Here is a 26,494-nt window from a genome sequence, read left to right on the forward strand (position 1 = left end):
ATACGCCCAGAAAAGAGGCGAAAAGGAGAAAAACGTAAAAAAACGTGAAAAAAAAGTAAGAGGAAGAGAAGGGAAAAAAAGGTGGAAATGGGTTTAAAAGTGATTTCGGCGGAGAAATATATATATATATATATATATATATATATATATATATATATATATACGCGCACACACACACATATATATAAACGTATTCTCCGTTGAGATATTGCAGCCGCTGCTGTGTCCAGGCCCAGGAGCCTTAGCACTGTGCTGTGATGTCACTCAATACCACTGACATCACTAGGTGTAAACAACATCTCTCCTTTGCTGTGTATGTGACTATGGAGCTGTTTGGTGATGTCGTCTATTATGGCCTTCATAGAAGCAACAGGAGATTGTTGCATCCATCTAGAACCCTCAGAACTACAGTGCTATGATGTCACTCACTTCCACAGGCCTTGCAGAGTGTAAACAACAACAACCCAGCTTTGTTGTGTATGTAACCATAGGGATTTGTGATGTCACCTAGAACCTTCACAGCAGCGACAGCTTTATGAGGAGCATCAGCACTGCTCTGCCTGAGCAGAACCATCACCGCCATAGGTTGTCAAATAACCCGGGTTTAACCCACACAGGTAAGTCCAATGGGGTGCAGGCATGTCCTCTATGCTTACAGCTTCCCGTGGGTGTTGGTTTGATACCGTTTGGGGACAGCCAAGGAGGCATCTGCAGGCAACAAAGGTAGGTGTGTGCTTGTGTGTGTGTTTCCTATGCAGATCCTAAGCCCAGTGTCACATGCAAGTAGGAGGAGTAAGAAGGGTTCCTGGCAAATCCGGGTTATGGATTGCATTTAAAAAGGCCCCGTGGGAGTGCAATGGGCCCCTGTCTTGCTGCTTAGCAATAATGGTATGGGTTTAGGTTCTGCTGTGTGTACTGGTGGTTGACTGCCCCCCAGCCCAGAGTGTGCATGGAAAATTGTCTGGCAGCCTCCCTGACAGCAAGCAGTGATAGTGCCCATGAAGGGCACCTTGTTGGGCCCGCCCCTTTCACGGTTATCGCTTCTCGGCCTTTTGGCTAAGATCAAGTGTAGTATCTGTTCTTATCAGTTTAATATCTGATACGTCCCCTATCTGGGGACCATATATTAAATGGATTTTTGAGAACGGGGGCCGATTTCGAAGCTTGCTTCCGTCGCCCTATGCATTGACCTGATATGGCAGTATCTTCGGGTACAGTGCACCACCCCCTTACAGGGTTAAAAAGAAAGATTCCTACTTTCATTGCTACCTGCTTGCTGGCTAGCCAGCTAGCCAGCCCTGTGGGCCTTGCTGCTGCTGCAGCCAAAAAACAAAAGGTGGTGCTGCTGCTGCTTCTGCTGCTTCTGCTTCTGCTTGTGTCTGGCCGCTGTTGGAGCGTCCAGGCACAGGACTTCTGCTGCTGCTGACTAAATGGCCTCCTTAATTGGATCATTTGAGTAGCCAGCACACCTGTGCAGGTAGGGCATGACATGATAGGCAGCTGCCTTGATAGCGGGTGGGTGCTGAATGTTCCTAATTGACAAAATAAGATTAATGCTTATGAAGAAATATAAAATCTCATCCCTTCCCCAATATCGCGCCACACCCCTACCCCTTAATTCCCTGGTTGAACTTGATGGACATATGTCTTTTTTCGACCGTACTAACTATGTAACTATGTAACATAACATGGGGGGGGGGGGTCTCCTGGCTGTTCACACAGGTGTGTCATTGCTGTACATTGACCATGCATTGCTTCTGTGGTATTGCAAAGGCAAAGACAAATGCTTCCAGCCATCCATTGCACTAATGGATTGGTCATCAGCTGGCTGTCTATGTCCCGCATCAATATAGACCAAAGTACAGAGGGTTAGGCTATGCTATTGTGCACCTACCTGATGCATCAGAAGGTGCGAGGCCCTTGCTAAATTCTGTGCACAGACTTTGAGATCTATACTTTAGACTGTATCTAAACCTGCTCCAACATGGACTGACATTCTGGCCTACTTTCAGCCGATGCGACTTGTCTGTCGCTGAACAGTCGCTTTTTATGTATTCAGCACCTATGTATAATGTTGTAAAAATGCTCTAGAAGCTAAAGTCGCAGAAATGTCACACATATTTGGCCTGCAACTTTCTGTGCGACAAATTCAGACAGGAAAAATCAGTATAAATCCTTAGAAAATTATCCCCCAGTGTCTCCATCTGCTGGCGGTATTGAATAAGCATTGCTGCACTGATGGGGTATGCATTAGACGAAAAAAAAGAAGAAAAAGAAGAATAATACGCCCAGAAAAGAGGCGAAAAGGAGAAAAACGTAAAAAAACGTGAAAAAAAAGTAAGAGGAAGAGAAGGGAAAAAAAGGTGGAAATGGGTTTAAAAGTGATTTCGGCGGAGAAATATATATATATATATATATATATATATATATATATATATATATATATATATACATACGCGCACACACACACATATATATAAACGTATTCTCCGTTGAGATATTGCAGCCGCTGCTGTGTCCAGGCCCAGGAGCCTTAGCACTGTGCTGTGATGTCACTCAATACCACTGACATCACTAGGTGTAAACAACATCTCTCCTTTGCTGTGTATGTGACTATGGAGCTGTTTGGTGATGTCGTCTATTATGGCCTTCATAGAAGCAACAGGAGATTGTTGCATCCATCTAGAACCCTCAGAACTACAGTGCTATGATGTCACTCACTTCCACAGGCCTTGCAGAGTGTAAACAACAACAACCCAGCTTTGTTGTGTATGTAACCATAGGGATTTGTGATGTCACCTAGAACCTTCACAGCAGCGACAGCTTTATGAGGAGCATCAGCACTGCTCTGCCTGAGCAGAACCATCACCGCCATAGGTTGTCAAATAACCCGGGTTTAACCCACACAGGTAAGTCCAATGGGGTGCAGGCATGTCCTCTATGCTTACAGCTTCCCGTGGGTGTTGGTTTGATACCGTTTGGGGACAGCCAAGGAGGCATCTGCAGGCAACAAAGGTAGGTGTGTGCTTGTGTGTGTGTTTCCTATGCAGATCCTAAGCCCAGTGTCACATGCAAGTAGGAGGAGTAAGAAGGGTTCCTGGCAAATCCGGGTTATGGATTGCATTTAAAAAGGCCCCGTGGGAGTGCAATGGGCCCCTGTCTTGCTGCTTAGCAATAATGGTATGTGTTTAGGTTCTGCTGTGTGTACTGGTGGTTGACTGCCCCCCAGCCCAGAGTGTGCATGGAAAATTGTCTGGCAGCCTCCCTGACAGCAAGCAGTGATAGTGCCCATGAAGGGCACCTTGTTGGGCCCGCCCCTTTCACGGTTATCGCTTCTCGGCCTTTTGGCTAAGATCAAGTGTAGTATCTGTTCTTATCAGTTTAATATCTGATACGTCCCCTATCTGGGGACCATATATTAAATGGATTTTTGAGAACGGGGGCCGATTTCGAAGCTTGCTTCCGTCGCCCTATGCATTGACCCGATATGGCAGTATCTTCGGGTACAGTGCACCACCCCCTTACAGGGTTAAAAAGAAAGATTCCTACTTTCATTGCTACCTGCTTGCTGGCTAGCCAGCTAGCCAGCCCTGTGGGCCTTGCTGCTGCTGCAGCCAAAAAACAAAAGGTGGTGCTGCTGCTGCTTCTGCTGCTTCTGCTTCTGCTTGTGTCTGGCCGCTGTTGGAGCGTCCAGGCACAGGACTTCTGCTGCTGCTGACTAAATGGCCTCCTTAATTGGATCATTTGAGTAGCCAGCACACCTGTGCAGGTAGGGCATGACATGATAGGCAGCTGCCTTGATAGCGGGTGGGTGCTGAATGTTCCTAATTGACAAAATAAGATTAATGCTTATGAAGAAATATAAAATCTCATCCCTTCCCCAATATCGCGCCACACCCCTACCCCTTAATTCCCTGGTTGAACTTGATGGACATATGTCTTTTTTCGACCGTACTAACTATGTAACTATGTAACATAACATGGGGGGGGGGGGGGTCTCCTGGCTGTTCACACAGGTGTGTCATTGCTGTACATTGACCATGCATTGCTTCTGTGGTATTGCAAAGGCAAAGACAAATGCTTCCAGCCATCCATTGCACTAATGGATTGGTCATCAGCTGGCTGTCTATGTCCCGCATCAATATAGACCAAAGTACAGAGGGTTAGGCTATGCTATTGTGCACCTACCTGATGCATCAGAAGGTGCGAGGCCCTTGCTAAATTCTGTGCACAGACTTTGAGATCTATACTTTAGACTGTATCTAAACCTGCTCCAACATGGACTGACATTCTGGCCTACTTTCAGCCGATGCGACTTGTCTGTCGCTGAACAGTCGCTTTTTATGTATTCAGCACCTATGTATAATGTTGTAAAAATGCTCTAGAAGCTAAAGTCGCAGAAATGTCACACATATTTGGCCTGCAACTTTCTGTGCGACAAATTCAGACAGGAAAAATCAGTATAAATCCTTAGAAAATTATCCCCCAGTGTCTCCATCTGCTGGCGGTATTGAATAAGCATTGCTGCACTGATGGGGTATGCATTAGACGAAAAAAAAGAAGAAAAAGAAGAATAATACGCCCAGAAAAGAGGCGAAAAGGAGAAAAACGTAAAAAAACGTGAAAAAAAAGTAAGAGGAAGAGAAGGGAAAAAAAGGTGGAAATGGGTTTAAAAGTGATTTCGGCGGAGAAATATATATATATATATATATATATATATATATATATATATATATACGCGCACACACACACATATATATAAACGTATTCTCCGTTGAGATATTGCAGCTGCTGCTGTGTCCAGGCCCAGGAGCCTTAGCACTGTGCTGTGATGTCACTCAATACCACTGACATCACTAGGTGTAAACAACATCTCTCCTTTGCTGTGTATGTGACTATGGAGCTGTTTGGTGATGTCGTCTATTATGGCCTTCATAGAAGCAACAGGAGATTGTTGCATCCATCTAGAACCCTCAGAACTACAGTGCTATGATGTCACTCACTTCCACAGGCCTTGCAGAGTGTAAACAACAACAACCCAGCTTTGTTGTGTATGTAACCATAGGGATTTGTGATGTCACCTAGAACCTTCACAGCAGCGACAGCTTTATGAGGAGCATCAGCACTGCTCTGCCTGAGCAGAACCATCACCGCCATAGGTTGTCAAATAACCCGGGTTTAACACACACAGGTAAGTCCAATGGGGTGCAGGCATGTCCTCTATGCTTACAGCTTCCCGTGGGTGTTGGTTTGATACCGTTTGGGGACAGCCAAGGAGGCATCTGCAGGCAACAAAGGTAGGTGTGTGCTTGTGTGTGTGTTTCCTATGCAGATCCTAAGCCCAGTGTCACATGCAAGTAGGAGGAGTAAGAAGGGTTCCTGGCAAATCCGGGTTATGGATTGCATTTAAAAAGGCCCCGTGGGAGTGCAATGGGCCCCTGTCTTGCTGCTTAGCAATAATGGTATGGGTTTAGGTTCTGCTGTGTGTACTGGTGGTTGACTGCCCCCCAGCCCAGAGTGTGCATGGAAAATTGTCTGGCAGCCTCCCTGACAGCAAGCAGTGATAGTGCCCATGAAGGGCACCTTGTTGGGCCCGCCCCTTTCACGGTTATCGCTTCTCGGCCTTTTGGCTAAGATCAAGTGTAGTATCTGTTCTTATCAGTTTAATATCTGATACGTCCCCTATCTGGGGACCATATATTAAATGGATTTTTGAGAACGGGGGCCGATTTCGAAGCTTGCTTCCGTCGCCCTATGCATTGACCCGATATGGCAGTATCTTCGGGTACAGTGCACCACCCCCTTACAGGGTTAAAAAGAAAGATTCCTACTTTCATTGCTACCTGCTTGCTGGCTAGCCAGCTAGCCAGCCCTGTGGGCCTTGCTGCTGCTGCAGCCAAAAAACAAAAGGTGGTGCTGCTGCTGCTTCTGCTGCTTCTGCTTCTGCTTGTGTCTGGCCGCTGTTGGAGCGTCCAGGCACAGGACTTCTGCTGCTGCTGACTAAATGGCCTCCTTAATTGGATCATTTGAGTAGCCAGCACACCTGTGCAGGTAGGGCATGACATGATAGGCAGCTGCCTTGATAGCGGGTGGGTGCTGAATGTTCCTAATTGACAAAATAAGATTAATGCTTATGAAGAAATATAAAATCTCATCCCTTCCCCAATATCGCGCCACACCCCTACCCCTTAATTCCCTGGTTGAACTTGATGGACATATGTCTTTTTTCGACCGTACTAACTATGTTACTATGTAACATAACATGGGGGGGGGGGGTCTCCTGGCTGTTCACACAGGTGTGTCATTGCTGTACATTGACCATGCATTGCTTCTGTGGTATTGCAAAGGCAAAGACAAATGCTTCCAGCCATCCATTGCACTAATGGATTGGTCATCAGCTGGCTGTCTATGTCCCGCATCAATATAGACCAAAGTACAGAGGGTTAGGCTATGCTATTGTGCACCTACCTGATGCATCAGAAGGTGCGAGGCCCTTGCTAAATTCTGTGCACAGACTTTGAGATCTATACTTTAGACTGTATCTAAACCTGCTCCAACATGGACTGACATTCTGGCCTACTTTCAGCCGATGCGACTTGTCTGTCGCTGAACAGTCGCTTTTTATGTATTCAGCACCTATGTATAATGTTGTAAAAATGCTCTAGAAGCTAAAGTCGCAGAAATGTCACACATATTTGGCCTGCAACTTTCTGTGCGACAAATTCAGACAGGAAAAATCAGTATAAATCCTTAGAAAATTATCCCCCAGTGTCTCCATCTGCTGGCGGTATTGAATAAGCATTGCTGCACTGATGGGGTATGCATTAGACGAAAAAAAAGAAGAAAAAGAAGAATAATACGCCCAGAAAAGAGGCGAAAAGGAGAAAAACGTAAAAAAACGTGAAAAAAAAGTAAGAGGAAGAGAAGGGAAAAAAAGGTGGAAATGGGTTTAAAAGTGATTTCGGCGGAGAAATATATATATATATATATATATATATATATATATATATATATACGCGCACACACACACATATATATAAACGTATTCTCCGTTGAGATATTGCAGCCGCTGCTGTGTCCAGGCCCAGGAGCCTTAGCACTGTGCTGTGATGTCACTCAATACCACTGACATCACTAGGTGTAAACAACATCTCTCCTTTGCTGTGTATGTGACTATGGAGCTGTTTGGTGATGTCGTCTATTATGGCCTTCATAGAAGCAACAGGAGATTGTTGCATCCATCTAGAACCCTCAGAACTACAGTGCTATGATGTCACTCACTTCCACAGGCCTTGCAGAGTGTAAACAACAACAACCCAGCTTTGTTGTGTATGTAACCATAGGGATTTGTGATGTCACCTAGAACCTTCACAGCAGCGACAGCTTTATGAGGAGCATCAGCACTGCTCTGCCTGAGCAGAACCATCACCGCCATAGGTTGTCAAATAACCCGGGTTTAACCCACACAGGTAAGTCCAATGGGGTGCAGGCATGTCCTCTATGCTTACAGCTTCCCGTGGGTGTTGGTTTGATACCGTTTGGGGACAGCCAAGGAGGCATCTGCAGGCAACAAAGGTAGGTGTGTGCTTGTGTGTGTGTTTCCTATGCAGATCCTAAGCCCAGTGTCACATGCAAGTAGGAGGAGTAAGAAGGGTTCCTGGCAAATCCGGGTTATGGATTGCATTTAAAAAGGCCCCGTGGGAGTGCAATGGGCCCCTGTCTTGCTGCTTAGCAATAATGGTATGGGTTTAGGTTCTGCTGTGTGTACTGGTGGTTGACTGCCCCCCAGCCCAGAGTGTGCATGGAAAATTGTCTGGCAGCCTCCCTGACAGCAAGCAGTGATAGTGCCCATGAAGGGCACCTTGTTGGGCCCGCCCCTTTCACGGTTATCGCTTCTCGGCCTTTTGGCTAAGATCAAGTGTAGTATCTGTTCTTATCAGTTTAATATCTGATACGTCCCCTATCTGGGGACCATATATTAAATGGATTTTTGAGAACGGGGGCCGATTTCGAAGCTTGCTTCCGTCGCCCTATGCATTGACCCGATATGGCAGTATCTTCGGGTACAGTGCACCACCCCCTTACAGGGTTAAAAAGAAAGATTCCTACTTTCATTGCTACCTGCTTGCTGGCTAGCCAGCTAGCCAGCCCTGTGGGCCTTGCTGCTGCTGCAGCCAAAAAACAAAAGGTGGTGCTGCTGCTGCTTCTGCTGCTTCTGCTTCTGCTTGTGTCTGGCCGCTGTTGGAGCGTCCAGGCACAGGACTTCTGCTGCTGCTGACTAAATGGCCTCCTTAATTGGATCATTTGAGTAGCCAGCACACCTGTGCAGGTAGGGCATGACATGATAGGCAGCTGCCTTGATAGCGGGTGGGTGCTGAATGTTCCTAATTGACAAAATAAGATTAATGCTTATGAAGAAATATAAAATCTCATCCCTTCCCCAATATCGCGCCACACGCCTACCCCTTAATTCCCTGGTTGAACTTGATGGACATATGTCTTTTTTCGACCGTACTAACTATGTAACTATGTAACATAACATGGGGGGGGGGGGGGGTCTCCTGGCTGTTCACACAGGTGTGTCATTGCTGTACATTGACCATGCATTGCTTCTGTGGTATTGCAAAGGCAAAGACAAATGCTTCCAGCCATCCATTGCACTAATGGATTGGTCATCAGCTGGCTGTCTATGTCCCGCATCAATATAGACCAAAGTACAGAGGGTTAGGCTATGCTATTGTGCACCTACCTGATGCATCAGAAGGTGCGAGGCCCTTGCTAAATTCTGTGCACAGACTTTGAGATCTATACTTTAGACTGTATCTAAACCTGCTCCAACATGGACTGACATTCTGGCCTACTTTCAGCCGATGCGACTTGTCTGTCGCTGAACAGTCGCTTTTTATGTATTCAGCACCTATGTATAATGTTGTAAAAATGCTCTAGAAGCTAAAGTCGCAGAAATGTCACACATATTTGGCCTGCAACTTTCTGTGCGACAAATTCAGACAGGAAAAATCAGTATAAATCCTTAGAAAATTATCCCCCAGTGTCTCCATCTGCTGGCGGTATTGAATAAGCATTGCTGCACTGATGGGGTATGCATTAGACGAAAAAAAAGAAGAAAAAGAAGAATAATACGCCCAGAAAAGAGGCGAAAAGGAGAAAAACGTAAAAAAACTTGAAAAAAAAGTAAGAGGAAGAGAAGGGAAAAAAAGGTGGAAATGGGTTTAAAAGTGATTTCGGCGGAGAAATATATATATATATATATATATATATATATATATATATATATACGCGCACACACATATATATAAACGTATTCTCCGTTGAGATATTGCAGCCGCTGCTGTGTCCAGGCCCAGGAGCCTTAGCACTGTGCTGTGATGTCACTCAATACCACTGACATCACTAGGTGTAAACAACATCTCTCCTTTGCTGTGTATGTGACTATGGAGCTGTTTGGTGATGTCGTCTATTATGGCCTTCATAGAAGCAACAGGAGATTGTTGCATCCATCTAGAACCCTCAGAACTACAGTGCTATGATGTCACTCACTTCCACAGGCCTTGCAGAGTGTAAACAACAACAACCCAGCTTTGTTGTGTATGTAACCATAGGGATTTGTGATGTCACCTAGAACCTTCACAGCAGCGACAGCTTTATGAGGAGCATCAGCACTGCTCTGCCTGAGCAGAACCATCACCGCCATAGGTTGTCAAATAACCCGGGTTTAACCCACACAGGTAAGTCCAATGGGGTGCAGGCATGTCCTCTATGCTTACAGCTTCCCGTGGGTGTTGGTTTGATACCGTTTGGGGACAGCCAAGGAGGCATCTGCAGGCAACAAAGGTAGGTGTGTGCTTGTGTGTGTGTTTCCTATGCAGATCCTAAGCCCAGTGTCACATGCAAGTAGGAGGAGTAAGAAGGGTTCCTGGCAAATCCGGGTTATGGATTGCATTTAAAAAGGCCCCGTGGGAGTGCAATGGGCCCCTGTCTTGCTGCTTAGCAATAATGGTATGGGTTTAGGTTCTGCTGTGTGTACTGGTGGTTGACTGCCCCCCAGCCCAGAGTGTGCATGGAAAATTGTCTGGCAGCCTCCCTGACAGCAAGCAGTGATAGTGCCCATGAAGGGCACCTTGTTGGGCCCGCCCCTTTCACGGTTATCGCTTCTCGGCCTTTTGGCTAAGATCAAGTGTAGTATCTGTTCTTATCAGTTTAATATCTGATACGTCCCCTATCTGGGGACCATATATTAAATGGATTTTTGAGAACGGGGGCCGATTTCGAAGCTTGCTTCCGTCGCCCTATGCATTGACCCGATATGGCAGTATCTTCGGGTACAGTGCACCACCCCCTTACAGGGTTAAAAAGAAAGATTCCTACTTTCATTGCTACCTGCTTGCTGGCTAGCCAGCTAGCCAGCTAGCCAGCCCTGTGGGCCTTGCTGCTGCTGCAGCCAAAAAACAAAAGGTGGTGCTGCTGCTGCTTCTGCTGCTTCTGCTTCTGCTTGTGTCTGGCCGCTGTTGGAGCGTCCAGGCACAGGACTTCTGCTGCTGCTGACTAAATGGCCTCCTTAATTGGATCATTTGAGTAGCCAGCACACCTGTGCAGGTAGGGCATGACATGATAGGCAGCTGCCTTGATAGCGGGTGGGTGCTGAATGTTCCTAATTGACAAAATAAGATTAATGCTTATGAAGAAATATAAAATCTCATCCCTTCCCCAATATCGCGCCACACCCCTACCCCTTAATTCCCTGGTTGAACTTGATGGACATATGTCTTTTTTCGACCGTACTAACTATGTAACTATGTAACATAACATGGGGGGGGGGGGGGGGTCTCCTGGCTGTTCACACAGGTGTGTCATTGCTGTACATTGACCATGCATTGCTTCTGTGGTATTGCAAAGGCAAAGACAAATGCTTCCAGCCATCCATTGCACTAATGGATTGGTCATCAGCTGGCTGTCTATGTCCCGCATCAATATAGACCAAAGTACAGAGGGTTAGGCTATGCTATTGTGCACCTACCTGATGCATCAGAAGGTGCGAGGCCCTTGCTAAATTCTGTGCACAGACTTTGAGATCTATACTTTAGACTGTATCTAAACCTGCTCCAACATGGACTGACATTCTGGCCTACTTTCAGCCGATGCGACTTGTCTGTCGCTGAACAGTCGCTTTTTATGTATTCAGCACCTATGTATAATGTTGTAAAAATGCTCTAGAAGCTAAAGTCGCAGAAATGTCACACATATTTGGCCTGCAACTTTCTGTGCGACAAATTCAGACAGGAAAAATCAGTATAAATCCTTAGAAAATTATCCCCCAGTGTCTCCATCTGCTGGCGGTATTGAATAAGCATTGCTGCACTGATGGGGTATGCATTAGACGAAAAAAAAGAAGAAAAAGAAGAATAATACGCCCAGAAAAGAGGCGAAAAGGAGAAAAACGTAAAAAAACTTGAAAAAAAAGTAAGAGGAAGAGAAGGGAAAAAAAGGTGGAAATGGGTTTAAAAGTGATTTCGGCGGAGAAATATATATATATATATATATATATATATATATATATATATATATATACGCGCACACACACACATATATATAAACGTATTCTCCGTTGAGATATTGCAGCCGCTGCTGTGTCCAGGCCCAGGAGCCTTAGCACTGTGCTGTGATGTCACTCAATACCACTGACATCACTAGGTGTAAACAACATCTCTCCTTTGCTGTGTATGTGACTATGGAGCTGTTTGGTGATGTCGTCTATTATGGCCTTCATAGAAGCAACAGGAGATTGTTGCATCCATCTAGAACCCTCAGAACTACAGTGCTATGATGTCACTCACTTCCACAGGCCTTGCAGAGTGTAAACAACAACAACCCAGCTTTGTTGTGTATGTAACCATAGGGATTTGTGATGTCACCTAGAACCTTCACAGCAGCGACAGCTTTATGAGGAGCATCAGCACTGCTCTGCCTGAGCAGAACCATCACCGCCATAGGTTGTCAAATAACCCGGGTTTAACCCACACAGGTAAGTCCAATGGGGTGCAGGCATGTCCTCTATGCTTACAGCTTCCCGTGGGTGTTGGTTTGATACCGTTTGGGGACAGCCAAGGAGGCATCTGCAGGCAACAAAGGTAGGTGTGTGCTTGTGTGTGTGTTTCCTATCCAGATCCTAAGCCCAGTGTCACATGCAAGTAGGAGGAGTAAGAAGGGTTCCTGGCAAATCCGGGTTATGGATTGCATTTAAAAAGGCCCCGTGGGAGTGCAATGGGCCCCTGTCTTGCTGCTTAGCAATAATGGTATGGGTTTAGGTTCTGCTGTGTGTACTGGTGGTTGACTGCCCCCCAGCCCAGAGTGTGCATGGAAAATTGTCTGGCAGCCTCCCTGACAGCAAGCAGTGATAGTGCCCATGAAGGGCACCTTGTTGGGCCCGCCCCTTTCACGGTTATCGCTTCTCGGCCTTTTGGCTAAGATCAAGTGTAGTATCTGTTCTTATCAGTTTAATATCTGATACGTCCCCTATCTGGGGACCATATATTAAATGGATTTTTGAGAACGGGGGCCGATTTCGAAGCTTGCTTCCGTCGCCCTATGCATTGACCCGATATGGCAGTATCTTCGGGTACAGTGCACCACCCCCTTACAGGGTTAAAAAGAAAGATTCCTACTTTCATTGCTACCTGCTTGCTGGCTAGCCAGCTAGCCAGCCCTGTGGGCCTTGCTGCTGCTGCAGCCAAAAAACAAAAGGTGGTGCTGCTGCTGCTTCTGCTGCTTCTGCTTCTGCTTGTGTCTGGCCGCTGTTGGAGCGTCCAGGCACAGGACTTCTGCTGCTGCTGACTAAATGGCCTCCTTAATTGGATCATTTGAGTAGCCAGCACACCTGTGCAGGTAGGGCATGACATGATAGGCAGCTGCCTTGATAGCGGGTGGGTGCTGAATGTTCCTAATTGACAAAATAAGATTAATGCTTATGAAGAAATATAAAATCTCATCCCTTCCCCAATATCGCGCCACACCCCTACCCCTTAATTCCCTGGTTGAACTTGATGGACATATGTCTTTTTTCGACCGTACTAACTATGTAACTATGTAACATAACATGGGGGGGGGGGGGGGGGGTCTCCTGGCTGTTCACACAGGTGTGTCATTGCTGTACATTGACCATGCATTGCTTCTGTGGTATTGCAAAGGCAAAGACAAATGCTTCCAGCCATCCATTGCACTAATGGATTGGTCATCAGCTGGCTGTCTATGTCCCGCATCAATATAGACCAAAGTACAGAGGGTTAGGCTATGCTATTGTGCACCTACCTGATGCATCAGAAGGTGCGAGGCCCTTGCTAAATTCTGTGCACAGACTTTGAGATCTATACTTTAGACTGTATCTAAACCTGCTCCAACATGGACTGACATTCTGGCCTACTTTCAGCCGATGCGACTTGTCTGTCGCTGAACAGTCGCTTTTTATGTATTCAGCACCTATGTATAATGTTGTAAAAATGCTCTAGAAGCTAAAGTCGCAGAAATGTCACACATATTTGGCCTCCAACTTTCTGTGCGACAAATTCAGACAGGAAAAATCAGTATAAATCCTTAGAAAATTATCCCCCAGTGTCTCCATCTGCTGGCGGTATTGAATAAGCATTGCTGCACTGATGGGGTATGCATTAGACGAAAAAAAAAGAAGAAAAAGAAGAATAATACGCCCAGAAAAGAGGCGAAAAGGAGAAAAACGTAAAAAAACTTGAAAAAAAAGTAAGAGGAAGAGAAGGGAAAAAAAGGTGGAAATGGGTTTAAAAGTGATTTCGGCGGAGAAATATATATATATATATATATATATATATATATATATATATGCGCACACACACACATATATATAAACGTATTCTCCGTTGAGATATTGCAGCCGCTGCTGTGTCCAGGCCCAGGAGCCTTAGCACTGTGCTGTGATGTCACTCAATACCACTGACATCACTAGGTGTAAACAACATCTCTCCTTTGCTGTGTATGTGACTATGGAGCTGTTTGGTGATGTCGTCTATTATGGCCTTCATAGAAGCAACAGGAGATTGTTGCATCCATCTAGAACCCTCAGAACTACAGTGCTATGATGTCACTCACTTCCACAGGCCTTGCAGAGTGTAAACAACAACAACCCAGCTTTGTTGTGTATGTAACCATAGGGATTTGTGATGTCACCTAGAACCTTCACAGCAGCGACAGCTTTATGAGGAGCATCAGCACTGCTCTGCCTGAGCAGAACCATCACCGCCATAGGTTGTCAAATAACCCGGGTTTAACCCACACAGGTAAGTCCAATGGGGTGCAGGCATGTCCTCTATGCTTACAGCTTCCCGTGGGTGTTGGTTTGATACCGTTTGGGGACAGCCAAGGAGGCATCTGCAGGCAACAAAGGTAGGTGTGTGCTTGTGTGTGTGTTTCCTATCCAGATCCTAAGCCCAGTGTCACATGCAAGTAGGAGGAGTAAGAAGGGTTCCTGGCAAATCCGGGTTATGGATTGCATTTAAAAAGGCCCCGTGGGAGTGCAATGAGCCCCTGTCTTGCTGCTTAGCAATAATGGTATGGGTTTAGGTTCTGCTGTGTGTACTGGTGGTTGACTGCCCCCCAGCCCAGAGTGTGCATGGAAAATTGTCTGGCAGCCTCCCTGACAGCAAGCAGTGATAGTGCCCATGAAGGGCACCTTGTTGGGCCCGCCCCTTTCACGGTTATCGCTTCTCGGCCTTTTGGCTAAGATCAAGTGTAGTATCTGTTCTTATCAGTTTAATATCTGATACGTCCCCTATCTGGGGACCATATATTAAATGGATTTTTGAGAACGGGGGCCGATTTCGAAGCTTGCTTCCGTCGCCCTATGCATTGACCCGATATGGCAGTATCTTCGGGTACAGTGCACCACCCCCTTACAGGGTTAAAAAGAAAGATTCCTACTTTCATTGCTACCTGCTTGCTGGCTAGCCAGCTAGCCAGCCCTGTGGGCCTTGCTGCTGCTGCAGCCAAAAAACAAAAGGTGGTGCTGCTGCTGCTTCTGCTGCTTCTGCTTCTGCTTGTGTCTGGCCGCTGTTGGAGCGTCCAGGCACAGGACTTCTGCTGCTGCTGACTAAATGGCCTCCTTAATTGGATCATTTGAGTAGCCAGCACACCTGTGCAGGTAGGGCATGACATGATAGGCAGCTGCCTTGATAGCGGGTGGGTGCTGAATGTTCCTAATTGACAAAATAAGATTAATGCTTATGAAGAAATATAAAATCTCATCCCTTCCCCAATATCGCGCCACACCCCTACCCCTTAATTCCCTGGTTGAACTTGATGGACATATGTCTTTTTTCGACCGTACTAACTATGTAACTATGTAACATAACATGGGGGGGTGGGGGGGGGTCTCCTGGCTGTTCACACAGGTGTGTCATTGCTGTACATTGACCATGCATTGCTTCTGTGGTATTGCAAAGGCAAAGACAAATGCTTCCAGCCATCCATTGCACTAATGGATTGGTCATCAGCTGGCTGTCTATGTCCCGCATCAATATAGACCAAAGTACAGAGGGTTAGGCTATGCTATTGTGCACCTACCTGATGCATCAGAAGGTGCGAGGCCCTTGCTAAATTCTGTGCACAGACTTTGAGATCTATACTTTAGACTGTATCTAAACCTGCTCCAACATGGACTGACATTCTGGCCTACTTTCAGCCGATGCGACTTGTCTGTCGCTGAACAGTCGCTTTTTATGTATTCAGCACCTATGTATAATGTTGTAAAAATGCTCTAGAAGCTAAAGTCGCAGAAATGTCACACATATTTGGCCTGCAACTTTCTGTGCGACAAATTCAGACAGGAAAAATCAGTATAAATCCTTAGAAAATTATCCCCCAGTGTCTCCATCTGCTGGCGGTATTGAATAAGCATTGCTGCACTGATGGGGTATGCATTAGACGAAAAAAAAGAAGAAAAAGAAGAATAATACGCCCAGAAAAGAGGCGAAAAGGAGAAAAACGTAAAAAAACGTGAAAAAAAAGTAAGAGGAAGAGAAGGGAAAAAAAGGTGGAAATGGGTTTAAAAGTGATTTCGGCGGAGAAATATATATATATATATATATATATATATATATATATATATATATATATACGCGCACACACACACACACACATATATATAAACGTATTCTCCGTTGAGATATTGCAGCCGCTGCTGTGTCCAGGCCCAGGAGCCTTAGCACTGTGCTGTGATGTCACTCAATACCACTGACATCACTAGGTGTAAACAACATCTCTCCTTTGCTGTGTATGTGACTATGGAGCTGTTTGGTGATGTCGTCTATTATGGCCTTCATAGAAGCAACAGGAGATTGTTGCATCCATCTAGAACCCTCAGAACTACAGTGCTATGATGTCACTCACTTCCACAGGCCTTGCAGAGTGTAAACAACAACAACCCAGCTTTGTTGTGTATGTAACCATAGGGATTTGTGATGTCACCTAGAACCTTCACAGCAGCGACAGCTTTATGAGGAGCATCAGCACTGCTCTGCCTGAGCAGAACCATCACCGCCATAGGTTGTCAAATAACCCGGGTTTAACCCACACAGGTAAGTCCAATGGGGTGCAGGCATGTCCTCTATGCTTACAGCTTCCCGTGGGTGTTGGTTTGATACCGTTTGGGGACAGCCAAGGAGGCATCTGCAGGCAACAAAGGTAGGTGTGTGCTTGTGTGTGTGTTTCCTATGCAGATCCTAAGCCCAGTGTCACATGCAAGTAGGAGGAGTAAGAAGGGTTCCTGGCAAATCCGGGTTATGGATTGCATTTAAAAAGGCCCCGTGGGAGTGCAATGGGCCCCTGTCTTGCTGCTTAGCAATAATGGTATGGGTTTAGGTTCTGCTGTGTGTACTGGTGGTTGACTGCCCCCCAGCCCAGAGTGTGCATGGAAAATTGTCTGGCAGCCTCCCTGACAGCAAGCAGTGATAGTGCCCATGAAGGGCACCTTGTTGGGCCCGCCCCTTTCACGGTTATCGCTTCTCGGCCTTTTGGCTAAGATCAAGTGTAGTATCTGTTCTTATCAGTTTAATATCTGATACGTCCCCTATCTGGGGACCATATATTAAATGGATTTTTGAGAACGGGGGCCGATTTCGAAGCTTGCTTCCGTCGCCCTATGCATTGACCCGATATGGCAGTATCTTCGGGTACAGTGCACCACCCCCTTACAGGGTTAAAAAGAAAGATTCCTACTTTCATTGCTACCTGCTTGCTGGCTAGCCAGCTAGCCAGCCCTGTGGGCCTTGCTGCTGCTGCAGCCAAAAAACAAAAGGTGGTGCTGCTGCTGCTTCTGCTGCTTCTGCTTCTGCTTGTGTCTGGCCGCTGTTGGAGCGTCCAGGCACAGGACTTCTGCTGCTGCTGACTAAATGGCCTCCTTAATTGGATCATTTGAGTAGCCAGCACACCTGTGCAGGTAGGGCATGACATGATAGGCAGCTGCCTTGATAGCGGGTGGGTGCTGAATGTTCCTAATTGACAAAATAAGATTAATGCTTATGAAGAAATATAAAATCTCATCCCTTCCCCAATATCGCGCCACACCCCTACCCCTTAATTCCCTGGTTGAACTTGATGGACATATGTCTTTTTTCGACCGTACTAACTATGTAACTATGTAACATAACATGGGGGGGGGGGGGGGGGGTCTCCTGGCTGTTCACACAGGTGTGTCATTGCTGTACATTGACCATGCATTGCTTCTGTGGTATTGCAAAGGCAAAGACAAATGCTTCCAGCCATCCATTGCACTAATGGATTGGTCATCAGCTGGCTGTCTATGTCCCGCATCAATATAGACCAAAGTACAGAGGGTTAGGCTATGCTATTGTGCACCTACCTGATGCATCAGAAGGTGCGAGGCCCTTGCTAAATTCTGTGCACAGACTTTGAGATCTATACTTTAGACTGTATCTAAACCTGCTCCAACATGGACTGACATTCTGGCCTACTTTCAGCCGATGCGACTTGTCTGTCGCTGAACAGTCGCTTTTTATGTATTCAGCACCTATGTATAATGTTGTAAAAATGCTCTAGAAGCTAAAGTCGCAGAAATGTCACACATATTTGGCCTGCAACTTTCTGTGCGACAAATTCAGACAGGAAAAATCAGTATAAATCCTTAGAAAATTATCCCCCAGTGTCTCCATCTGCTGGCGGTATTGAATAAGCATTGCTGCACTGATGGGGTATGCATTAGACGAAAAAAAAGAAGAAAAAGAAGAATAATACGCCCAGAAAAGAGGCGAAAAGGAGAAAAACGTAAAAAAACGTGAAAAAAAAGTAAGAGGAAGAGAAGGGAAAAAAAGGTGGAAATGGGTTTAAAAGTGATTTCGGCGGAGAAATATATATATATATATATATATATATATATATATATATACGCGCACACACACACATATATATAAACGTATTCTCCGTTGAGATATTGCAGCCGCTGCTGTGTCCAGGCCCAGGAGCCTTAGCACTGTGCTGTGATGTCACTCAATACCACTGACATCACTAGGTGTAAACAACATCTCTCCTTTGCTGTGTATGTGACTATGGAGCTGTTTGGTGATGTCGTCTATTATGGCCTTCATAGAAGCAACAGGAGATTGTTGCATCCATCTAGAACCCTCAGAACTACAGTGCTATGATGTCACTCACTTCCACAGGCCTTGCAGAGTGTAAACAACAACAACCCAGCTTTGTTGTGTATGTAACCATAGGGATTTGTGATGTCACCTAGAACCTTCACAGCAGCGACAGCTTTATGAGGAGCATCAGCACTGCTCTGCCTGAGCAGAACCATCACCGCCATAGGTTGTCAAATAACCCGGGTTTAACCCACACAGGTAAGTCCAATGGGGGGCAGGCATGTCCTCTATGCTTACAGCTTCCCGTGGGTGTTGGTTTGATACCGTTTGGGGACAGCCAAGGAGGCATCTGCAGGCAACAAAGGTAGGTGTGTGCTTGTGTGTGTGTTTCCTATGCAGATCCTAAGCCCAGTGTCACATGCAAGTAGGAGGAGTAAGAAGGGTTCCTGGCAAATCCGGGTTATGGATTGCATTTAAAAAGGCCCCGTGGGAGTGCAATGGGCCCCTGTCTTGCTGCTTAGCAATAATGGTATGGGTTTAGGTTCTGCTGTGTGTACTGGTGGTTGACTGCCCCCCAGCCCAGAGTGTGCATGGAAAATTGTCTGGCAGCCTCCCTGACAGCAAGCAGTGATAGTGCCCATGAAGGGCACCTTGTTGGGCCCGCCCCTTTCACGGTTATCGCTTCTCGGCCTTTTGGCTAAGATCAAGTGTAGTATCTGTTCTTATCAGTTTAATATCTGATACGTCCCCTATCTGGGGACCATATATTAAATGGATTTTTGAGAACGGGGGCCGATTTCGAAGCTTGCTTCCGTCGCCCTATGCATTGACCCGATATGGCAGTATCTTCGGGTACAGTGCACCACCCCCTTACAGGGTTAAAAAGAAAGATTCCTACTTTCATTGCTACCTGCTTGCTGGCTAGCCAGCTAGCCAGCCCTGTGGGCCTTGCTGCTGCTGCAGCCAAAAAACAAAAGGTGGTGCTGCTGCTGCTTCTGCTGCTTCTGCTTCTGCTTGTGTCTGGCCGCTGTTGGAGCGTCCAGGCACAGGACTTCTGCTGCTGCTGACTAAATGGCCTCCTTAATTGGATCATTTGAGTAGCCAGCACACCTGTGCAGGTAGGGCATGACATGATAGGCAGCTGCCTTGATAGCGGGTGGGTGCTGAATGTTCCTAATTGACAAAATAAGATTAATGCTTATGAAGAAATATAAAATCTCATCCCTTCCCCAATATCGCGCCACACCCCTACCCCTTAATTCCCTGGTTGAACTTGATGGACATATGTCTTTTTTCGACCGTACTAACTATGTAACTATGTAACATAACATGGGGGGGGGGGGGGGGGGTCTCCTGGCTGTTCACACAGGTGTGTCATTGCTGTACATTGACCATGCATTGCTTCTGTGGTATTGCAAAGGCAAAGACAAATGCTTCCAGCCATCCATTGCACTAATGGATTGGTCATCAGCTGGCTGTCTATGTCCCGCATCAATATAGACCAAAGTACAGAGGGTTAGGCTATGCTATTGTGCACCTACCTGATGCATCAGAAGGTGCGAGGCCCTTGCTAAATTCTGTGCACAGACTTTGAGATCTATACTTTAGACTGTATCTAAACCTGCTCCAACATGGACTGACATTCTGGCCTACTTTCAGCCGATGCGACTTGTCTGTCGCTGAACAGTCGCTTTTTATGTATTCAGCACCTATATATAATGTTGTAAAAATGCTCTAGAAGCTAAAGTCGCAGAAATGTCACACATATTTGGCCTGCAACTTTCTGTGCGACAAATTCAGACAGGAAAAATCAGTATAAATCCTTAGAAAATTATCCCCCAGTGTCTCCATCTGCTGGCGGTATTGAATAAGCATTGCTGCACTGATGGGGTATGCATTAGACGAAAAAAAAGAAGAAAAAGAAGAATAATACGCCCAGAAAAGAGGCGAAAAGGAGAAAAACGTAAAAAAACGTGAAAAAAAAGTAAGAGGAAGAGAAGGGAAAAAAAGGTGGAAATGGGTTTAAAAGTGATTTCGGCGGAGAAATATATATATATATATATATATATATATATATATATATATATATACGCGCACACACACACATATATATAAACGTATTCTCCGTTGAGATATTGCAGCCGCTGCTGTGTCCAGGCCCAGGAGCCTTAGCACTGTGCTGTGATGTCACTCAATACCACTGACATCACTAGGTGTAAACAACATCTGTCCTTTGCTGTGTATGTGACTATGGAGCTGTTTGGTGATGTCGTCTATTATGGCCTTCATAGAAGCAACAGGAGATTGTTGCATCCATCTAGAACCCTCAGAACTACAGTGCTATGATGTCACTCACTTCCACAGGCCTTGCAGAGTGTAAACAACAACAACCCAGCTTTGTTGTGTATGTAACCATAGGGATTTGTGATGTCACCTAGAACCTTCACAGCAGCGACAGCTTTATGAGGAGCATCAGCACTGCTCTGCCTGAGCAGAACCATCACCGCCATAGGTTGTCAAATAACCCGGGTTTAACCCACACAGGTAAGTCCAATGGGGTGCAGGCATGTCCTCTATGCTTACAGCTTCCCGTGGGTGTTGGTTTGATACCGTTTGGGGACAGCCAAGGAGGCATCTGCAGGCAACAAAGGTAGGTGTGTGCTTGTGTGTGTGTTTCCTATGCAGATCCTAAGCCCAGTGTCACATGCAAGTAGGAGGAGTAAGAAGGGTTCCTGGCAAATCCGGGTTATGGATTGCATTTAAAAAGGCCCCGTGGGAGTGCAATGGGCCCCTGTCTTGCTGCTTAGCAATAATGGTATGGGTTTAGGTTCTGCTGTGTGTACTGGTGGTTGACTGCCCCCCAGCCCAGAGTGTGCATGGAAAATTGTCTGGCAGCCTCCCTGACAGCAAGCAGTGATAGTGCCCATGAAGGGCACCTTGTTGGGCCCGCCCCTTTCACGGTTATCGCTTCTCGGCCTTTTGGCTAAGATCAAGTGTAGTATCTGTTCTTATCAGTTTAATATCTGATACGTCCCCTATCTGGGGACCATATATTAAATGGATTTTTGAGAACGGGGGCCGATTTCGAAGCTTGCTTCCGTCGCCCTATGCATTGACCCGATATGGCAGTATCTTCGGGTACAGTGCACCACCCCCTTACAGGGTTAAAAAGAAAGATTCCTACTTTCATTGCTACCTGCTTGCTGGCTAGCCAGCTAGCCAGCTCTGTGGGCCTTGCTGCTGCTGCAGCCAAAAAACAAAAGGTGGTGCTGCTGCTGCTTCTGCTGCTTCTGCTTGTGTCTGGCCGCTGTTGGAGCGTCCAGGCACAGGACTTCTGCTGCTGCTGACTAAATGGCCTCCTTAATTGGATCATTTGAGTAGCCAGCACACCTGTGCAGGTAGGGCATGACATGATAGGCAGCTGCCTTGATAGCGGGTGGGTGCTGAATGTTCCTAATTGACAAAATAAGATTAATGCTTATGAAGAAATATAAAATCTCATCCCTTCCCCAATATCGCGCCACACCCCTACCCCTTAATTCCCTGGTTGAACTTGATGGACATATGTCTTTTTTCGACCGTACTAACTATGTAACTATGTAACATAACATGGGGGGGGGGGGGGGTCTCCTGGCTGTTCACACAGGTGTGTCATTGCTGTACATTGACCATGCATTGCTTCTGTGGTATTGCAAAGGCAAAGACAAATGCTTCCAGCCATCCATTGCACTAATGGATTGGTCATCAGCTGGCTGTCTATGTCCCGCATCAATATAGACCAAAGTACAGAGGGTTAGGCTATGCTATTGTGCACCTACCTGATGCATCAGAAGGTGCGAGGCCCTTGCTAAATTCTGTGCACAGACTTTGAGATCTATACTTTAGACTGTATCTAAACCTGCTCCAACATGGACTGACATTCTGGCCTACTTTCAGCCGATGCGACTTGTCTGTCGCTGAACAGTCGCTTTTTATGTATTCAGCACCTATATATAATGTTGTAAAAATGCTCTAGAAGCTAAAGTCGCAGAAATGTCACACATATTTGGCCTGCAACTTTCTGTGCGACAAATTCAGACAGGAAAAATCAGTATAAATCCTTAGAAAATTATCCCCCAGTGTCTCCATCTACTGGCGGTATTGAATAAGCATTGCTGCACTGATGGGGTATGCATTAGACGAAAAAAAAGAAGAAAAAGAAGAATAATACGCCCAGAAAAGAGGCGAAAAGGAGAAAAACGTAAAAAAACGTGAAAAAAAAGTAAGAGGAAGAGAAGGGAAAAAAAGGTGGAAATGGGTTTAAAAGTGATTTCGGCGGAGAAATATATATATATATATATATATATATATATATATATATACGCGCACACACACACATATATATAAACGTATTCTCCGTTGAGATATTGCAGCCGCTGCTGTGTCCAGGCCCAGGAGCCTTAGCACTGTGCTGTGATGTCACTCAATACCACTGACATCACTAGGTGTAAACAACATCTCTCCTTTGCTGTGTATGTGACTATGGAGCTGTTTGGTGATGTTGTCTATTATGGCCTTCATAGAAGCAACAGGAGATTGTTGCATCCATCTAGAACCCTCAGAACTACAGTGCTATGATGTCACTCACTTCCACAGGCCTTGCAGAGTGTAAACAACAACAACCCAGCTTTGTTGTGTATGTAACCATAGGGATTTGTGATGTCACCTAGAACCTTCACAGCAGCGACAGCTTTATGAGGAGCATCAGCACTGCTCTGCCTGAGCAGAACCATCACCGCCATAGGTTGTCAAATAACCCGGGTTTAACCCACACAGGTAAGTCCAATGGGGTGCAGGCATGTCCTCTATGCTTACAGCTTCCCGTGGGTGTTGGTTTGATACCGTTTGGGGACAGCCAAGGAGGCATCTGCAGGCAACAAAGGTAGGTGTGTGCTTGTGTGTGTGTTTCCTATGCAGATCCTAAGCCCAGTGTCACATGCAAGTAGGAGGAGTAAGAAGGGTTCCTGGCAAATCCGGGTTATGGATTGCATTTAAAAAGGCCCCGTGGGAGTGCAATGGGCCCCTGTCTTGCTGCTTAGCAATAATGGTATGGGTTTAGGTTCTGCTGTGTGTACTGGTGGTTGACTGCCCCCCAGCCCAGAGTGTGCATGGAAAATTGTCTGGCAGCCTCCCTGACAGCAAGCAGTGATAGTGCCCATGAAGGGCACCTTGTTGGGCCCGCCCCTTTCACGGTTATCGCTTCTCGGCCTTTTGGCTAAGATCAAGTGTAGTATCTGTTCTTATCAGTTTAATATCTGATACGTCCCCTATCTGGGGACCATATATTAAATGGATTTTTGAGAACGGGGGCCGATTTCGAAGCTTGCTTCCGTCGCCCTATGCATTGACCCGATATGGCAGTATCTTCGGGTACAGTGCACCACCCCCTTACAGGGTTAAAAAGAAAGATTCCTACTTTCATTGCTACCTGCTTGCTGGCTAGCCAGCTAGCCAGCCCTGTGGGCCTTGCTGCTGCTGCAGCCAAAAAACAAAAGGTGGTGCTGCTGCTGCTTCTGCTGCTTCTGCTTCTGCTTGTGTCTGGCCGCTGTTGGAGCGTCCAGGCACAGGACTTCTGCTGCTGCTGACTAAATGGCCTCCTTAATTGGATCATTTGAGTAGCCAGCACACCTGTGCAGGTAGGGCATGACATGATAGGCAGCTGCCTTGATAGCGGGTGGGTGCTGAATGTTCCTAATTGACAAAATAAGATTAATGCTTATGAAGAAATATAAAATCTCATCCCTTCCCCAATATCGCGCCACACCCCTACCCCTTAATTCCCTGGTTGAACTTGATGGACATATGTCTTTTTTCGACCGTACTAACTATGTAACTATGTAACATAACATGGGGGGAGGGGTCTCCTGGCTGTTCACACAGGTGTGTCATTGCTGTACATTGACCATGCATTGCTTCTGTGGTATTGCAAAGGCAAAGACAAATGCTTCCAGCCATCCATTGCACTAATGGATTGGTCATCAGCTGGCTGTCTATGTCCCGCATCAATATAGACCAAAGTACAGAGGGTTAGGCTATGCTATTGTGCACCTACCTGATGCATCAGAAGGTGCGAGGCCCTTGCTAAATTCTGTGCACAGACTTTGAGATCTATACTTTAGACTGTATCTAAACCTGCTCCAACATGGACTGACATTCTGGCCTACTTTCAGCCGATGCGACTTGTCTGTCGCTGAACAGTCGCTTTTTATGTATTCATATTCAGCACCTATGTATAATGTTGTAAAAATGCTCTAGAAGCTAAAGTCGCAGAAATGTCACACATATTTGGCCTGCAACTTTCTGTGCGACAAATTCAGACAGGAAAAATCAGTATAAATCCTTAGAAAATTATCCCCCAGTGTCTCCATCTGCTGGCGGTATTGAATAAGCATTGCTGCACTGATGGGGTATGCATTAGACGAAAAAAAAGAAGAAAAAGAAGAATAATACGCCCAGAAAAGAGGCGAAAAGGAGAAAAACGTAAAAAAACGTGAAAAAAAAGTAAGAGGAAGAGAAGGGAAAAAAAGGTGGAAATGGGTTTAAAAGTGATTTCGGCGGAGAAATATATATATATATATATATATATATATATATATATATATATATACGCGCACACACACACATATATATAAACGTATTCTCCGTTGAGATATTGCAGCCGCTGCTGTGTCCAGGCCCAGGAGCCTTAGCACTGTGCTGTGATGTCACTCAATACCACTGACATCACTAGGTGTAAACAACATCTCTCCTTTGCTGTGTATGTGACTATGGAGCTGTTTGGTGATGTCGTCTATTATGGCCTTCATAGAAGCAACAGGAGATTGTTGCATCCATCTAGAACCCTCAGAACTACAGTGCTATGATGTCACTCACTTCCACAGGCCTTGCAGAGTGTAAACAACAACAACCCAGCTTTGTTGTGTATGTAACCATAGGGATTTGTGATGTCACCTAGAACCTTCACAGCAGCGACAGCTTTATGAGGAGCATCAGCACTGCTCTGCCTGAGCAGAACCATCACCGCCATAGGTTGTCAAATAACCCGGGTTTAACCCACACAGGTAAGTCCAATGGGGTGCAGGCATGTCCTCTATGCTTACAGCTTCCCGTGGGTGTTGGTTTGATACCGTTTGGGGACAGCCAAGGAGGCATCTGCAGGCAACAAAGGTAGGTGTGTGCTTGTGTGTGTGTTTCCTATGCAGATCCTAAGCCCAGTGTCACATGCAAGTAGGAGTAGTAAGAAGGGTTCCTGGCAAATCCGGGTTATGGATTGCATTTAAAAAGGCCCCGTGGGAGTGCAATGGGCCCCTGTCTTGCTGCTTAGCAATAATGGTATGGGTTTAGGTTCTGCTGTGTGTACTGGTGGTTGACTGCCCCCCAGCCCAGAGTGTGCATGGAAAATTGTCTGGCAGCCTCCCTGACAGCAAGCAGTGATAGTGCCCATGAAGGGCACCTTGTTGGGCCCGCCCCTTTCACGGTTATCGCTTCTCGGCCTTTTGGCTAAGATCAAGTGTAGTATCTGTTCTTATCAGTTTAATATCTGATACGTCCCCTATCTGGGGACCATATATTAAATGGATTTTTGAGAACGGGGGCCGATTTCGAAGCTTGCTTCCGTCGCCCTATGCATTGACCCGATATGGCAGTATCTTCGGGTACAGTGCACCACCCCCTTACAGGGTTAAAAAGAAAGATTCCTACTTTCATTGCTACCTGCTTGCTGGCTAGCCAGCTAGCCAGCCCTGTGGGCCTTGCTGCTGCTGCAGCCAAAAAACAAAAGGTGGTGCTGCTGCTGCTTCTGCTGCTTCTGCTTCTGC

The 26,494-nt window shown here is 46.1% G+C and overlaps 12 non-coding genes across 12 annotated transcripts; all 12 read left to right on the top strand.

Moving 5' to 3' along the window:
- Window positions 1-1,036: 1,036 nt before the first annotated feature.
- LOC130311142 (U2 spliceosomal RNA) lies at window positions 1,037-1,227 on the top strand. Its single transcript, XR_008859581.1, has one exon. It is a non-coding gene; the product is annotated as a U2 spliceosomal RNA (small nuclear RNA).
- Window positions 1,228-3,328: 2,101 nt separating this feature from the next.
- On the top strand, window positions 3,329-3,519 carry LOC130311040 (U2 spliceosomal RNA). The gene has a single exon (XR_008859481.1). It is a non-coding gene; the product is annotated as a U2 spliceosomal RNA (small nuclear RNA).
- Window positions 3,520-5,610: 2,091 nt separating this feature from the next.
- LOC130311041 (U2 spliceosomal RNA) lies at window positions 5,611-5,801 on the top strand. Its single transcript, XR_008859482.1, has one exon. It is a non-coding gene; the product is annotated as a U2 spliceosomal RNA (small nuclear RNA).
- Window positions 5,802-7,888: 2,087 nt separating this feature from the next.
- LOC130311042 (U2 spliceosomal RNA) lies at window positions 7,889-8,079 on the top strand. Its single transcript, XR_008859483.1, has one exon. It is a non-coding gene; the product is annotated as a U2 spliceosomal RNA (small nuclear RNA).
- Window positions 8,080-10,165: 2,086 nt separating this feature from the next.
- LOC130311043 (U2 spliceosomal RNA) lies at window positions 10,166-10,356 on the top strand. The gene has a single exon (XR_008859484.1). It is a non-coding gene; the product is annotated as a U2 spliceosomal RNA (small nuclear RNA).
- Window positions 10,357-12,459: 2,103 nt separating this feature from the next.
- LOC130311044 (U2 spliceosomal RNA) lies at window positions 12,460-12,650 on the top strand. The gene has a single exon (XR_008859485.1). It is a non-coding gene; the product is annotated as a U2 spliceosomal RNA (small nuclear RNA).
- A 2,090-nt stretch (window positions 12,651-14,740) lies between these two features.
- Window positions 14,741-14,931, top strand: LOC130311046 (U2 spliceosomal RNA). Its single transcript, XR_008859487.1, has one exon. It is a non-coding gene; the product is annotated as a U2 spliceosomal RNA (small nuclear RNA).
- A 2,104-nt stretch (window positions 14,932-17,035) lies between these two features.
- Window positions 17,036-17,226, top strand: LOC130311047 (U2 spliceosomal RNA). Its single transcript, XR_008859488.1, has one exon. It is a non-coding gene; the product is annotated as a U2 spliceosomal RNA (small nuclear RNA).
- A 2,089-nt stretch (window positions 17,227-19,315) lies between these two features.
- On the top strand, window positions 19,316-19,506 carry LOC130311048 (U2 spliceosomal RNA). The gene has a single exon (XR_008859489.1). It is a non-coding gene; the product is annotated as a U2 spliceosomal RNA (small nuclear RNA).
- Window positions 19,507-21,601: 2,095 nt separating this feature from the next.
- On the top strand, window positions 21,602-21,792 carry LOC130311049 (U2 spliceosomal RNA). The gene has a single exon (XR_008859490.1). It is a non-coding gene; the product is annotated as a U2 spliceosomal RNA (small nuclear RNA).
- A 2,080-nt stretch (window positions 21,793-23,872) lies between these two features.
- LOC130311050 (U2 spliceosomal RNA) lies at window positions 23,873-24,063 on the top strand. Its single transcript, XR_008859491.1, has one exon. It is a non-coding gene; the product is annotated as a U2 spliceosomal RNA (small nuclear RNA).
- A 2,094-nt stretch (window positions 24,064-26,157) lies between these two features.
- LOC130311052 (U2 spliceosomal RNA) lies at window positions 26,158-26,348 on the top strand. The gene has a single exon (XR_008859492.1). It is a non-coding gene; the product is annotated as a U2 spliceosomal RNA (small nuclear RNA).
- Window positions 26,349-26,494: the final 146 nt, after the last annotated feature.

Source organism: Hyla sarda, unplaced genomic scaffold (assembly GCF_029499605.1).
Source record: "Hyla sarda isolate aHylSar1 unplaced genomic scaffold, aHylSar1.hap1 scaffold_162, whole genome shotgun sequence".
In the NCBI taxonomy this organism is placed as follows: Eukaryota; Metazoa; Chordata; class Amphibia; order Anura; family Hylidae; genus Hyla; species Hyla sarda.